We start from the raw sequence: 13,987 nt of genomic DNA, 5'->3' as shown, positions 1-13,987 counted from the left end.
TAGCTCCAGAGGGATCGGTACGCAGGTCTCACCCTCGCCGTCCGTCCCAGAGCCGCGCCGCCGTCGTCCTCACAGAGCCGGAAGAAAGAAGCCGGGTGAGTATGTGAGGAAAAGACTTCAGAGGCGGCAGAAGACACCTTGATCTTCATAGAGGTAACACACAGCAGTGAAGCGGTGCGCCATTGCTCCCATTCACCTCACACACTTCGGTCACTGTAAGGGCGCAGGGGGGGCGCCCTGGGCAGCAATAAACACCTCCTGTGACAAATACACATATGTACAGCTGGGCACTGTACATGTATAAAAAGAGCCCCCGCCATGTTAGAAAATTTGAGCGGGACAGAAGCCCGCCGCCGAGGGGGCGGGGCTTCTCCCTCAGCACTCACCAGTGCCATTTTTTCTCCACAGCACCGCTCAGAGGAAGCTCCCCGGACTCTCCCCTGCTTGACACACGGTGAAAGAGGGTTTTAAAGTAGAGGGGGGGGGGCACATAATTGGCGCATATACATGATACAAAAGCGCTACTGACTAAACATTCTGTGTTTTTTCCTGGGTCATATAGCGCTGGGGTGTGTGCTGGCATACCCTCTCTCTCTCTCTCTCTCTCTCTCTCTCCAAAGGGTCAGGTGGGGAACCTGTCTTCAGAAAAGAGCTTCCCTGTGTGTGTGTGTGTGTGGTATGTCGGTACGCGTGTGTCGACATGTCTGAGGTTGAAGGCTCACCTGAGGAGGAGGGGGAGTGTATGAATATTAGGTCTCCGTCGGCAGCGCCGACACCTGACTGGATGGATATGTGGAATGTTTTAAGTGCTAATGTTAATTTATTGCACAAAAGATTAGACAAAGCTGAAGCTAGGGTACAGTCAGGGAGTCAACCCATGTCTGTCCCAATGTCGCCGGGACCTTCGGGACAGACATGTCTCAGAAGCACCCACTATCGCAAATAGTTGACACAGATACCGACACGGATTCAGACTCCAGTGTCGACTACGATGATGCAAAATTGCAGCCAAGGGTGGCTAAATGTATTCGATATATGAGTATCGCAATTAAAGATGTTTTTGCATATTACTGAGGAACCCCCTGTCCCTGACACGAGAGTACACATGTATAAGGGAAAGAAACCTGAGGTCACTTTTCCCTCTTCACATGAGCTGAACGAGTTATGCGAAAAAGTGTGGGAAACTCCAGACAAAAAACTGTAGATTCCCAAAAGGATTCTAACAGCGTATCCTTTCCCGTCACAGGACAGAATACGGTGGGAATCCTCCCCTAGGGTAGACAAAGCTTTTACACGCTTATCAAAAAAGATAGCGCTCCCATCCCAAGATACGGCTACCCTCAAGCAGGTTGTTACCTTGAAGTCCATTTACACACATTCTGGTACGTTACTCAGGCTATGTAGTAAAGGGGAAAGAAAAAGAAAAAAAGTGACCTTTGTTGGGAGCACTCCCACTTGGAAACGATAATGATTTGAGTAATGAGCAATGATATGAAAAGTGAAGTAATTAAAATGTAACCTTTAATTTTATTATTAAAATATTGGTACACCAGTTATATTGTTTCACTATTTAGGGGCTAGTCAATGTGAGCCACCTGGTAAAGCTAAATTGTGAAGATATTGATGAAAATACAAAGCATTATTAGGCAGGCTCAGAGTACTTGGATATATGGAATAGGTACTATAACCAAATTGGTGCCGTCAAAAGAACCTACAACACCTGGTATTCCTTAGTGGTCCACCACCTAAGTACTGACCAGGCCCAACACCGTATTGCTTCCAAGATCAGACGAGATTGGGCATGCGCGGTGTGGTATGGTAGTAGATCAGTATTGATCTGGCGATTTCTACCACTAATATATAGATGGTAGGGGGTTATTGGTAAGCACCTTGTTACCAAATTAACCGAGTAATCTCTAAGGAGAAAATATGTGTTTAACCATCATTGCACCAAATTGTAACCCAAATCTGTAGGTATACGTGGGTTTAAATCATGTGGTTAATGGTTTCTCAGCCCGCAAGAAATGCCTGTATGTTTCATTATGTGCTGTGCAGCACCTATGAAAATTGGGTTTGCACTGCGAATAAGGCAGATATAGATCACTGTTCTACTGATAACATGCCACAGTATTTGTATATGATCCAAAGAGAAATCGTCTCTATTGGTTAATTGGATCACCCTGTTAAGGGAAAAACAAAGGTTATTGTGAAGTTATAAGCTCAAAGATTATAAATAAACCTCCTATTATATCATGATCGAAAAAATGCAGGACCAAAAATGATATAAAGATTGTTAGGAGAAAGAAAACAGACTTGAAAAATAGACAAGATGTATAACAGTCTCAATTATCCAATTAAGGGCTAATTAATGCCATGGTGCCTAACAAAGTATGGGTGTTGTCTTTGAAATAGAAAAATTTTGCCACAATAACTTATATAGCATGTATCCACAGTGTATCTATAAAGTGTCTGTCTAACATGTAATAGACAGACAAGAATTGCCAAAATGAACCCAAAGAGGGGACATATACAATAATCCCCCAAAAAAAGATCATATGCTAGGTGATTTTTTCAATACATTTAGCTATGATATGCACAATAGCTTTATATTCCAACAAAAACCTGCATATGAATAGGTACTGATGCACTGTATTGTGATTATTGGCATAACATTTGCCAAAGAGACCAATGCACGCTGTTTCTTAATTGTGTATGTGCAAATAGGTTTGACGGGAGATAGTGTAGCAGATGGGACAATGCAATAATTAAGTTTGCCCGCTCTCCATGCGCCGTTAGCCGCAGAGCTCCGGCGTTAATGAGGTTTGAGAAATATCATCTCCTGCTACTGGGAGATCGATAGGCAAGTAGGGACAAAAAATACTTAAGTGTCTGTCTGCTCGTAGCGCGCCGCTGGCCGCCGGGCTCCAGCGTCCGTGCTGCCTCTCTGATCTCCTCTCCTTTCGGTCTCTGATCATGTGAGCGTACTCATCATGATCCTCCTGTTCACCTCCCAACGTACGTTTCACAGATTAGCTTGTTCACGGGTAGCTACCCGTGAACAAGCTAATCTGTGAAACGTACGTTGGGAGGTGAACAGGAGGATCATGATGAGTACGCTCACATGATCAGAGACCGAAAGGAGAGGAGATCAGAGAGGCAGCACGGACGCTGGAGCCCGGCGGCCAGCGGCGCGCTACGAGCAGACAGACACTTAAGTATTTTTTGTCCCTACTTGCCTATCGATCTCCCAGTAGCAGGAGATGATATTTCTCAAACCTCATTAACGCCGGAGCTCTGCGGCTAACGGCGCATGGAGAGCGGGCAAACTTAATTATTGCATTGTCCCATCTGCTACACTATCTCCCGTCAAACCTATTTGCACATACACAATTAAGAAACAGCGTGCATTGGTCTCTTTGGCAAATGTTATGCCAATAATCACAATACAGTGCATCAGTACCTATTCATATGCAGGTTTTTGTTGGAATATAAAGCTATTGTGCATATCATAGCTAAATGTATTGAAAAAATCACCTAGCATATGATCTTTTTTTGGGGGATTATTGTATATGTCCCCTCTTTGGGTTCATTTTGGCAATTCTTGTCTGTCTATTACATGTTAGACAGACACTTTATAGATACACTGTGGATACATGCTATATAAGTTATTGTGGCAAAATTTTTCTATTTCAAAGACAACACCCATACTTTGTTAGGCACCATGGCATTAATTAGCCCTTAATTGGATAATTGAGACTGTTATACATCTTGTCTATTTTTCAAGTCTGTTTTCTTTCTCCTAACAATCTTTATATCATTTTTGGTCCTGCATTTTTTCGATCATGATATAATAGGAGGTTTATTTATAATCTTTGAGCTTATAACTTCACAATAACCTTTGTTTTTCCCTTAACAGGGTGATCCAATTAACCAATAGAGACGATTTCTCTTTGGATCATATACAAATACTGTGGCATGTTATCAGTAGAACAGTGATCTATATCTGCCTTATTCGCAGTGCAAACCCAATTTTCATAGGTGCTGCACAGCACATAATGAAACATACAGGCATTTCTTGCGGGCTGAGAAACCATTAACCACATGATTTAAACCCACGTATACCTACAGATTTGGGTTACAATTTGGTGCAATGATGGTTAAACACATATTTTCTCCTTAGAGATTACTCGGTTAATTTGGTAACAAGGTGCTTACCAATAACCCCCTACCATCTATATATTAGTGGTAGAAATCGCCAGATCAATACTGATCTACTACCATACCACACCGCGCATGCCCAATCTCGTCTGATCTTGGAAGCAATACGGTGTTGGGCCTGGTCAGTACTTAGGTGGTGGACCACTAAGGAATACCAGGTGTTGTAGGTTCTTTTGACGGCACCAATTTGGTTATAGTACCTATTCCATATATCCAAGTACTCTGAGCCTGCCTAATAATGCTTTGTATTTTCATCAATATCTTCACAATTTAGCTTTACCAGGTGGCTCACATTGACTAGCCCCTAAATAGTGAAACAATATAACTGGTGTACCAATATTTTAATATAATAAAATTAAAGGTTACATTTTAATTACTTCACTTTTCATATCATTGCTCATTACTCAAATCATTATCGTTTCCAAGTGGGAGTGCTCCCAACAAAGGTCACTTTTTTTCTTTTTCTTTCCCCTTTACTACATATGCATTGGACCTATGGGAGCACCATCGACAATCACTGTTCATATCTACACAAAAATATTTCTACTGGTAGATGGTGATACATTTTCAGAATTTTTCTGATGGGTCGGTTACCTTGGAAACCTTTTGCAAATAAATTTTAAACACAAACCACCCAGTCCTGTGCGGCATCCTTAAATCTAACTTTATACTACGTTACTCAGGCTGGCAATTGCGTCGGCCTGGGTTTGTAGTGCTGTAGCAGCATGGACAGATTCTTTATCAGCGGATATTGAGACCCTTGATAAGGATACCATTTTAATGACCCTAGGGCATATAAAAGATGCTGTCTTATATATGAGGGATGCTCAAAGAGACATTAGTTTACTGGGTTCCAGAATAAACGCTATGTCCATTTCTGCTAGGCGAGTCTTATGGACCCGACAGTGGACGGGGGATGCCGACTCAAAGAGGCATATGGAGTTTTTGCCTTACAAGGGTGAGGAATTGTTTGGAGAGGGCCTCTCGGACCTCGTCTCCACAGCTACGGCAGGTAAATCGAATTTTTTGCCTTATATTCCCTCACAATCTAAGAAAGCGCCTCATTATCAAATGCAGTCCTTTCGTTCAAATAAAAGCAAAAGAGTACGTGGATCGTCTTTTCTTGCCAGGGGTAAGGGCAGAGGAAAAAAGCTGCACAACACAGCTAGTTCCCAGGAACAGAAGTCCTCCCCGGCCTCTGCAAAATCCACCGCATCACGCTGGGGCTCCCCTGAGGGAGTCCGCTCCAGTAGGGGCACGTCTTCGACTTTTCAGCCACATCTGGGTTCAATCACAGGTGGATCCCTGGGCAATGGAAATTGTTACCCAGGGATACAAGCTGGAATTCGAAGAGGTGCCTCCTCGCCGGTTTTTCAAATCGGCGCTACCAACTTCTCCCCTGGAAAGGGAGATAGTGTTACATGCGATTCAAAAATTGTGTCTTCAACAAGTGGTGGCCGAGGTTCCCCTGCTTCAGAGAGGGAAGGGGTACTACTCAACCCTGTTTGTGGTCCCGAAACCGGACGGTTCGGTCAGACCCATTTTGAATTTAAAATCCCTGAACCTTTACTTAAAACGGTTCAAGTTCAAGATGGAATCGCTCAGAGCGGTCATCGCCAGCCTGGAAGGGGGGGATTTTATGGTATCGCTGGACATAAAGGATGCATACCTGCATGTTCCCATATATCCTCCTCATCAGGCGTACCTGAGATTTGCGATACAGGATTGTCATTACCAATTTCAGACGTTGCCATTTGGGCTTTCCACGGCCCCGAGAATTTTCACCAAGGTAATGGCGGAAATGATGGTGCTCTTGCGAAAGCAGGGTGTCACAATTATCCCGTACTTGGACGATCTCCTCATAAAAGTGAGATCACGGGAGAAGTTGCAGAACAGCGTATCCCTTTCACTGAAGGTGTTACAGCGACACGGCTGGATTCTCAATATTCCAAAGTCGCAGCTGAATCCTACGACTCGCCTTTCCTTCTTGGGCATGATTCTGGACACAGACCAGAAAAGGGTTTTTCTTCCAGTAGAAAAAGCGCAGGAACTCATGACTCTAGTCAAGAACCTGTTGAAGCCGAAACAAGTGTCAGTGCACCATTGCACTCAAGTCCTGGGAAAAATGGTGGCGACATACGAAGCCATTCCCTTCGGCAGGTTCCATGCAAGGACTTTCCAATGGGACCTATTGGACAAATGGTCCGGGTCACATCTGCACATGCATCAGCGGATCACCCTGTCCCCCAGGGCCAGGGTATCTCTCCTGTGGTGGCTGCAGAGTGCTCACCTTCTAGAGGGCCGCAGGTTCGGCATTCAGGATTGGATCCTGGTGACCACGGACGCGAGCCTCCGAGGTTGGGGAGCAGTCACATAGGGAAGAAATTTCCAAGGCCTTTGGTCAAGTCAAGAGACTTGTCTTCACATCAACATCCTGGAACGGAGGGCCATATACAACGCCCTACGTCAAGCGGAGACCTTACTTCGCGACCGACCAGTGCTGATTCAGTCGGACAACGTCACCGCAGTAGCTCATGTAAATCGCCAAGGCGGCACAAGGAGCAGAGTGGCGATGGAGGAAGCCACCAGAATTCTTCGCTGGGCGGAGAATCATGTAAGCGCACTGTCAGCAGTGTTCATTCCGGGAGTGGACAACTGGGAAGCAGACTTCCTCAGCAGACACGACCTGCATCCAGGAGAGTGGGGACTTCATCAGGAAGTCTTCGCACAGATTGCAAGTCGTTGGGGATTGCCCCAAATAGACATGATGGCGTCCCGTCTCAACAAAAAGCTACAAAGGTATTGCGCCAGGTCAAGAGATCCTCAGGCGGTAGCTGTGGACGCCCTAGTGACACCGTGGGTGTTCCAGTCGGTCTATGTATTTCCTCCTCTTCCTCTCATACCCAAGGTGTTGAGAATAATAAGAAAAAGAGGAGTGAGAACAATACTCATTGTTCCGGATTGGCCACGAAGGACCTGGTATCCAGATCTGCAGGAAATGCTCACAGAAGATCCGTGGCCTCTTCCTCTAAGACAGGACCTGTTGCAACAGGGTCCCTGTCTGTTCCAAGACTTACCGCGGCTGCATTTGACGGCATGGCGGTTGAACGCCGGATCCTAGCGGAAAAAGGTGTTCCGGATGAGGTCATTCCTACGCTAATAAAGGCTAGGAAGGACGGGACATCTAAACATTATCACCGAATATGGCGAAAATATGTTTCTTGGTGTGAGGCCAGGAATGCTCCTACGGAAGAATTCCATCTAGGCCGTTTTCTTCACTTCCTACAGACTGGAGTGAATTTGGGCCTAAAATTAGGCTCCATTAAAGTTCAGATTTCGGCCTTATCCATTTTCTTTCAAAAGGAATTGGCCTCTCTGCCTGAAGTACAGACTTTTGTGAAGGGAGTACTGCATATTCAGCCTCCTTTTGTGCCTCCGGTGGCGCCTTGGGACCTTAACGTGGTGTTAAGTTTTCTTAAGTCACATTGGTTTGAACCACTTAAAACAGTGGAGTTGAAATATCTCACTTGGAAGGTGGTCATGTTGTTAGCCTTGGCTTCGGCTAGGCGAGTTTCGGAATTGGCGGCTTTATCACATAAAAGCCCCTATCTGGTTTTCCATATGGATAGAGCGGAATTGCGGACCCGTCCTCAATTCCTACCTAAGGTGGTCTCATCCTTTCATATGAACCAACCTATTGTCGTGCCTGTGGCTACACGGACTTGGAGGATTCAGAGTCCCTTGATGTGGTCAGGTCTTTAAAGATTTACGTGGCCAGAACGGCTAGGATCAGAAAAACAGAAGCACTGTTTGTCCTGTATGCAGCCAACAAGGTTGGTGGCCCTGCTTCAAAGCAGACTATTGCTCGCTGGATCTGTAACACGATTTAGCAGGCGCATTCTACGGCTGGATTGCGGTTACCAAAATCGGTTAAGGCCCATTCCACTAGGAAGGTGGGCTCGTCTTGGGCGGCTGCCCGAGGTGTCTCTGCACTACAGCTGTGCCGAGCTGCTACTTGCTCGGGGTCAAACACCTTTGCAAAGTTCTATAAGTTTGATACCCTGGCTGAGGAGGACCTCCTGTTTGCTCAATCGGTGCTGCAGAGTCATCCGCACTCTCCCGCCCGTTTGGGAGCTTTGGTATAATCCCCATGGTCCTTACGGAGTCCCAGCATCCTCTAGGACGTTAGAGAAAATTGAGATTTTAAACCTACCGGTAAATCTTTTTCTCGTAGTCCATAGAGGATGCTGGGCGCCCGTCCCTAGTGCGGACTATTTCTGCAAGACTTGTATATAGTTATTGCTTTCATAAGGGTTATGTTATAGTTTCGTCGGTTTTGGATCGATGATATGTTGTTGTTCATACTGTTAACTAGATTGTATATCACAGGTTATACGGTGTGGCTGGTATGAATCTTGCCCTTAGATTAACAAAAATCCTTTCCTCGTACTGTCCGTCTCCTCTGGGCACAGTTTCTCTAACTGAGGTCTGGAGGAGGGGCATAGAGGGAGGAGCCATTGCACACCCAGATCCAAAGTCTTTCTTAAAGTGCCCATGTCTCCTGCGGAGCCCGTCTATCCCCATGTTCCTTATGGAGTCCCTGCAATCTCTACGGACTACGAGAAAAAGATTTACCGGTAGGTTTAAAATCTTATTTTTCCTGGCCCAAATAAGAGGAGACACTCAAAAGACTAGGGAGGAAAAGGAGGGATGAACCTTTATACTCTTAGTGCGCGGTCCTTGGTGAAAATACTTCCTGTCTAGAACTAGAGGAATGGGATGTAATCCCATGTGTTATGGCTGTCTGAAGTATCTTGAAGAAATTAAATTATCAGTAAGTATAATTTGCTGCTTTCTAACATTTTATTTAGTTTCTACTTGACAAACCATTTACAGTTTCCTTACCACCGCCAACTCTGTGACAGCTTCTCAGCGAATGATTGTTTCCCTTTGAGTGCTCTGTGCTTTGAAAATAAAACTATTTGGTTACCATTACACCTACACCTCATGCTAACGGCATTTTGGAACTGTTTAATGCTGTGTATGCTAAAGCCAGAGCCTATTTTGAACCACTAGAGTATACATTACCCCTCTGGTAGGGAGGAGTAATGCTCAGTTACAGCAGTGGCTTTCGTCCAATCAGATGTAGCCATTTCAAGAGTTGACTCTAAAACTGGCACAAAGGATTGAAGGAATGATCCAGGCTGATAAAACCTTCTATATGTGCTAACATACTGTTTCCAGACAAAACTGTACCTGGATGTCAGACCAAAAAGCAAACCAGATTGGACAGAATGTACAGCTTCAGCTCTTGTACACAATAGTATGAGGTATCCGCATTGTTTCCCAGGAATGTTGTCATTTTTACTCCCACTCCCTGTCCTTCACCCTGCACATTCAATATATATCTCACTCTTGCTATTCCACATATACAGTATCTCTACGATTAGGCCTGTTCTCACACCTGATGCCTCTAAAACTCTAATCCATGCACTCATCTCTCTGCTGGATTATTTTAGCGTCCATCACTCCGGCCTCCCCCTCACTCCCTTCCCCCACTCAAATCCATTGTGAGTGCTGCCACGTATCATGTTCCGTACTACACGGTCTGTGTCAGCCTGCCCCTCTGCAACTTTCTTAACTTGCTCTCCATCTCCTAGCCCCCAAATACAAACCTCTGAGCCTCATCTCTGTCTACACTCCTCACCCGCTCCACTGTTTGTCTAACTGCCTCCTCTCATGCCAGCCTGAGAAACTTCTCCTGATCTTGGCCTTACTCTGGAACTAACTCCCTCACCAAGTGAGACTTTTTAGCAGTCTCTTAATCTTCACACATTCACTGAAAAAAATAATTTTCACCATCCCTACCATCCCTCCTAAATCTCCACTCTTCCCTTATCCCCCAACCTTTTCTTCTCCCCATATAACCCTTTACTTTTTCATCCTTCCAGCTCTCACGGGCAGGGTCCTTCATACTTTTGTTTATTCCTGTACTATCCTTGCTTCCAGTGCTCCTCGTCTACTTGTCCCCTTCAGCGGCCCTGGCTCTGGATGCTTCCTCTACATTGCGTACAGTCTCGTTGCTGAGCTGCCGTCCACCCCCCGTGACTCAGTTTCTTGCCTATCTGCATATAGTGAGTCTCCCAACCATTGCCCCATCACCTACCTAGTTTGACAGTCCTTTGCTTTATGTTGTTTCTGTTACTTCTTAAACTTACTGTACTTTTGATATGTTTGTTTTCACTGTTACCTGCAGAAACTGTGTGGGACCTTAAAAAGAAATAATAATAATAAGGTGATATTCTAAGCTATGTGTTTTAATAGTATATATCTTTACAGTTCTACATTTCTATCTGAGGAATATAGCGTTAGCATTGAAATATATACCTGGAGACATCACCTTCTCCATCCTGCTGTACCAGCTGGTCTTCTCCAAGGTTTAGGAACTTCCTTACAGTTAAAGCGATTTATGTTTCTTTTGTGAAGACCGGTTTTTATCATTTGTTTTTCTCTGTGACAAGCTCTCTTGAGATGTATTTTCCTGTGTCTGTCTGTGTCTTCTGACTGCATATTGCATCTACTACTCCCTTGCCTTGCTGTGAGTCTCCAGAGATTGTATCCTGAACTGCAGTGCAGCTTTCCTGACAATCTATGTGAACGGAGATATTAAAGATTAGTGTAGAAGGCCCTTTCTTTCTTGTGATTGTAGCGGGTGTAGCAGTGTTTTTGGTTTTTAGTTTCCAATTACTTAAAACGGATGTATAACAAAAATACACTGGAATGCAAGCAAAAATGCCATTCAGCACAATAACATCCATTAATAATAATTTTACATGCAATAACACACGTAAACCGCTCAAGTCAATCGCCAGCCTTAGACACACGACCTACAGAACACATACAGTACTTTCAGGTTTGCCACAAGGGCCAGCCATCTATAGCAAAAATGGCAGTTGAAGTAGTAATTGGTGGGCAGTTGTGCGATGATTTAATAACTTGAATGAGAAGTAATCATGCAGATGAAGCAGCATGTATTACAGCTAATAGCTTGCATGGTTCAAAAGTTAGCCCCAGTTAGATGATCACTCCAAAGACTGTTTATAGCTGTGCATTTTTTTCTGTGTAATGTAACTAGGCCAGAATGTAGGATGGTTATATATGGAAACAAGAAAGATATATAAAATATCACAAGGGAGCGCTTACATAGAGGTAATTTATAAAAAACTATTTATTTTATATTACGAAGCAAGTATTAAAATGTATAAAACCAATATTTTACACTGGTATTCAACACCGCACCGTATCACGTATTTATCACCGCAAGGAGCAAATAGACAGTCCGTATCTAGAGCAGGAAACGTTCATGTATAGCTTCACTTGTATGTTAGCAACAAACTTTTATAGATCCTAGTGTTCAGTCTAGGATTTTTTTAGGGCAGAGTGCTGATCACAGGGAGGGCACATTTTTCATTCAGTAGGGCACATTTTTAAGTTAGTAGGGCAAAATTAGGTACATACTATAATGCTTGGTCCCCCCATTACTACATGTGAAAGCATGGACATTGCGCGCCAAAGGCGCGCAGCAAAAATTTAGGGCGTTGTTTTGTGGGGAAGGGGCGTGGCCACATAATAGTGGCAATTCACATTACACCACACAGTAGTGCAGCTAATACACACTGCACCAAGTAGGACCTCCTATACACACTGCGACAGGTACTGCACGTTATACATATTGCGCCAGGCAGAGCATGTTATACACATTGCACCAGGTAGAGAGCACTGAGAAACATTGCACCAGGTAGAGAGCACTGAGGCACACTGCACCAGGTAGAGAGCACTGAGGCACACTGCACCAGGTAGAGAGCACTGAGGCACACTGCACCAGGTAGAGAGCACTGAGGCACACTGCACCAGGTAGAGAGCACTGAGGCACACTGCACCAGGTAGAGAGCACTGAGGCACACTGCACCAGGTAGAGAGCACTGAGGCACACTGCACCAGGTAGAGAGCACTGAGGCACACTGCACCAGGTAGAGCGCACTGAGGCACACTGCACCAGGTAGAGAGCACTGAGGCACACTGCACCAGGTAGAGGGCACTGAGGCACACTGCACCAGGTAGAGGGCACTGAGGCACACTGCACCAGGTAGAGGGCACTGAGGCACACTGCACCAGGTAGAGGGCACTGAGGCACACTGCACCAGGTAGAGAGCACTGAGACACACTGCACCAGGTAGGTCACATTTTTGATCTCCACTTTTCTCTAACGTCCTAAGTGGATGCTGGGGACTCCGTAAGGACCATGGGGAATAGCGGCTCCGCAGGAGACTGGGCACATCTAAAGAAAGCTTTATGACTATCTGGTGTGCACTGGCTCCTCCCCCCCATGACCCTCCTCCAAGCCTCAGTTAGATCTTTGTGCCCGAACGAGAAGGGTGCACACTAGGGGCTCTCCTGAGCTTCTTAGTGAAAGTTTTAGTTTAGGTTTTTTTATTTTCAGTGAGACCTGCTGGCAACAGGCTCACTGCATCGAGGGACTAAGGGGAGAAGAAGCGAACTCACCTGCGTGCAGAGTGGATTGGGCTTCTTAGGCTACTGGACATTAGCTCCAGAGGGACGATCACAGGCCCAGCCTGGATGGGTCCCAGAGCCGCGCCGCCGGCCCCCTTACAGAGCCAGAAGGCAGAAGAGGTCCGGAAAATCGGCGGCAGAAGACGTCCTGTCTTCAACAAGGTAGCGCACAGCACTGCAGCTGTGCGCCATTGCTCTCAGCACACTTCACACTCCGGTCACTGAGGGTGCTGGGCGCTGGGGGGGGGGCGCCCTGAGACGCAATAAAAAAACACCTTGGATGGCAAAAAATGCATCACATATAGCTCCTGGGCTATATGGATGCATTTAACCCCTGCCAGAATACATAGAAAAACAGGAGATAAGGCCGCCGATAAGGGGGCGGAGCCTATCTCCTCAGCACACTGGCGCCATTTTCCCTCACAGCTCCGTTGGAGGGAAGCTCCCTGTCTCTCCCCTGCAGTCACTACACTACAGAAAGGGTTAAAAAAGAGAGGGGGGGCACTAATTCCGCGCAGTATTAAAAGATACAGCAGCTATAAGGGGAAAAACACTTATATAAGGTTATCCCTGTGTATATATATAGCGCTCTGGTGTGTGCTGGCAAACTCTCCCTCTGTCTCCCCAAAGGGCTAGTGGGGTCCTGTCCTCTATCAGAGCATTCCCTGTGTGTGTGCTGTATGTTGGTACGTTTGTGTCGACATGTATGAGGAGAAAAATGATGTGGAGACGGAGCATTGCCTGTAATAGTGATGTCACCCCCTAGGGGGTCGACACCTGAGTGGATGAACTGTTGGAAGGAATTACATGACAGTGTCAGCTCTGTATAAAAGACAGTGGTTGACATGAGACAGCCGGCTACTCAGCTTGTGCCTGTCCAGACGTCTCATAGGCCGTCAGGGGCTCTAAAGCGCCCGTTACCTCAGATGGCAGATATAGACGCCGACACGGATACTGACTCCAGTGTCGACGGTGAAGAGACAAATGTGACTTCCAGTAGGGCCACACGTTACATGATTGAGGCAATGAAAAATGTTTTACACATTTCTGATAATACGAGTACCACCAAAAAGGGGTATTATGTTCGGTGAGGAAAAACTACCTGTAGTTTTCCTGAATCTGAGAAATTAAATGAGGTGTGTGATGATGCGTGGTTTTCCCCCGATGATAACTGAGAATTTCTAAAATGTTATTGGTA

The 13,987-nt window shown here is 45.5% G+C and overlaps 1 protein-coding gene and 2 pseudogenes across 5 annotated transcripts in view; 2 read left to right on the top strand and 1 right to left on the bottom strand.

The window, feature by feature from the left end:
* Positions 1 to 13,987, top strand: part of COP1 (COP1 E3 ubiquitin ligase) — a 581,242-nt gene that overhangs the window by 393,378 nt on the left and 173,877 nt on the right. The gene's annotated exons all lie outside the window — the stretch shown is intronic.
* Positions 1,709 to 1,827, bottom strand: LOC134963854 (5S ribosomal RNA; annotated as a pseudogene).
* On the top strand, positions 4,270 to 4,388 carry LOC134963853 (5S ribosomal RNA; annotated as a pseudogene).

Source organism: Pseudophryne corroboree, chromosome 9, assembly GCF_028390025.1.
Source record: "Pseudophryne corroboree isolate aPseCor3 chromosome 9, aPseCor3.hap2, whole genome shotgun sequence".
Lineage (NCBI taxonomy): Eukaryota > Metazoa > Chordata > Amphibia > Anura > Myobatrachidae > Pseudophryne > Pseudophryne corroboree.
Note: the sequence above shows the minus strand (reverse complement) of the source record. Positions and strands in the feature narration are given on the sequence as shown.